Genomic DNA, 2,670 nt, shown 5'->3' with positions numbered 1-2,670 from the left:
TTATTTCCCTGGGCAGTTCTGCCGAGTATTTTTTTATTTTTTATTTTTTTTCTGAACGCTGGTCCAGACAAGGCCCTAGAGATATTAGAACAGACAATGAATTCCTATCCTGTTTCAGCCAAAGATGGGGTAATGAGTCCTAAATGAAACTGTCTTATTTTCAGGCATGATTTCTGAACTGCCGCTATCCACACACAAAGCAAAATATACAGGAAAGAAGAGATGGCGGTGAACTGAACTAGGGCAACCACTGTCCCAGAAGGATAAGGGCTGTGTGTAATGTGTTCACTGTGTGCCCCTACATCACACCCTCAAGCCAAACAAGTTGGTTTATATTGTGTTGAACAGTGTTTACTTATTTACTCCAGCAGGATAGAATTTGCTCAGCAAACTGGATGTGAATCCCTTACCGGATCACAGTGACATGAGAGAGAGAGAGAGAGAGAGAGAGAGAGCACAAACTGATGCCAGAATGAAGATAGATCTAATATTAAAAAAGAGGAATTTACCCCCTCTCTCCAGTCACTGTATGAGGCCAGCTTTTTTTCCTGGTTTCACAGTGCAAATAACTGATGACTGATAACTGCTCCCCTTCCTGATGTATGCCCTTACTGTATAAGGCAGCACTGGGAGGGGGCAATTAGCAACTATTACCCTGCACATGCCCAATCTTGTCTGATCTTGGAAGCTAAGCAGGGTCAGGCCTAGTTAGTACTTGGATGGGAGACCGCCTGGGAATACCGGGTGCTGTAGGCTTATACCATAGTCTTTTGAGACTGAAGGTTGCCAACCAGCAGCAGAAAAGAGACTTTCACCCCTCTTCTGCCTTCCACAGTTGCCCTGTAGGATTTTTCCTCCCTCTACCCCAAAGCCATTTTCTTCCTTGTGGGACTTCCAGATGTATATTTGCAAAGGAGTCGTGTCTGGAAACTTAAAAGGAAGGGAAAATGACTGTGGGAGAAGATTCAGGGCAGATAACAGGGGATATTTCTTCACTTGATGATTAATCTATGGAACTCACTGCCACAGGAACCTGGTGTACCCAGGTTACCCAGTGTGCAATTAGTTTGTGGAACTCTGCCACAGGAAGTAGTGATGGCATCTTGCCTGGATGCCTTTAAGAGGGGATTGGACAAATTTCTGGAGGAAAAGTTCAATGGGGCTTACTCTCAGGAAAGTGTGGGTAGGATTGCAGCCTGTGAGCCTAATCCTATGCATGTCTACTCAGAAGTAAGTCCCATAGTGGTCAATGGAGCTTTACTCTGTAGTCTGCCTGCAATAACAACCCCCCAAAAAAGAATCAGCGAGATTTCCAGCCCTCCCCAGTGCCCAGTTTAAAGTGCTTCTATTTCAGGCATATCAAGATAAAGACCCTCCTGGCTTTACAAGTGCAAAATAGAAAACGTTCCCCTTACTAGTTGAAGCCACTTTTTTGTCCTTTTTAGTGGGGGGGGGGGGAGGCTGCCTTCTGGAGCATTTGTTGCACTCCAGTTCCATTGGGACCCTTCTGGTGGCCTCACATTCCCCTTTGCCTGGCCTGACCACCAGCCAAGGCACGTCTGCCTACTCACGAGTAAACGCGGCCATGTGGCTGTTCGCTTTCCATAGGGTTTCATAGACTCGCAGCTGGGAGGAAGGAATCTCCTCGGGTGTTTTTTTGGGGCTGCATTCATTGGATCGGGACCACTCTGGTGTCATTGGATTCCTCTCAGCTTGCCCTTTCTGATGGACTATGGCAAGTACGTCTACTCACGAGTAAATACGCGATACGGCTCACTTTCACTTTCCATAGGGCTCCTTGCATTTTTTCCTTCTGGTTTTTTGACCATAATGTTTGAACGAAAGGAGCAATTTTGGAGCAATTTTGGAGCAATTTTGGAGCAATTTTGTTTATTGCATTGCACTCTGCTGGACATTCCGCATCCAATGGTGTATGGCATGACGCAGTAGCTCCTAATGCCGCGGTTTTAGCGCATCACCCCCCCACGGCGCGTCACCCGGTGCAGCCCACACCCCCTGCAGCCCCCTAGTGACGCCACTGCCAGTGCAGCATAGGGGAAGAGTAAGGTGGGGAGGGGCAGAATGGGGCAGGGTAGGATAGCAATGGGGCAGGGTGAGTGGATGGGGCCCAGGAGGGGGTGGGATCAGTGGTCCTGGCATGCATCAAATCCTATCCTGATCTGGCCTGATCCGCCAACATGGATCAATGCAGAAGTCCCCAGCAAAATCACTGGTGTGAGTCTGAGTTGACTCATAGTGACAGCTGGGGCTTACCCTGGGGCAAGGGGACAAATGTCCCCTTACCCCAAGACCTTCCACCTGCTAAACTCTCCTGTGGGATGTAGTGTAACCTGTGCCAGCACCACTGCGTTCGAACAGGTAAGTTAAAGTGAGAAAGGGCTGCCCACCACCTTCTCCCTACCACCTTTCTCCTGAAAACGATGATCTCTGAATGCTGCTTTGGAGAGATAAAAACAGTAATTCAAGAAAAGAGAGAGAGAAATGAGTTGCTTGCATAACATGTAGCTCCAGACTATGCCGCTTCTGGCAAGTCATAGAATCTTATCGCAATTTGCAAAGGTTAAGCATCTTCTCGCCCTATCAGACTTCCTGGCAAATGTTTCATTTCAACTAGCAGGATGATCTGAACACATTGAGCATCACGGCACA

General features: G+C 47.8%; 1 pseudogene; it reads left to right on the top strand.

Moving 5' to 3' along the window:
- Positions 1–636: 636 nt before the first annotated feature.
- LOC136663418 (5S ribosomal RNA) lies at positions 637–756 on the top strand (annotated as a pseudogene).
- The last annotated feature ends 1,914 nt before the right edge of the window (positions 757–2,670 follow it).

The sequence above is a fragment of the Tiliqua scincoides genome, chromosome 12 (genome assembly GCF_035046505.1).
Source record: "Tiliqua scincoides isolate rTilSci1 chromosome 12, rTilSci1.hap2, whole genome shotgun sequence".
Taxonomy (NCBI): Eukaryota; Metazoa; Chordata; class Lepidosauria; order Squamata; family Scincidae; genus Tiliqua; species Tiliqua scincoides.
This window is presented reverse-complemented; position numbering and strand designations above follow the sequence as displayed.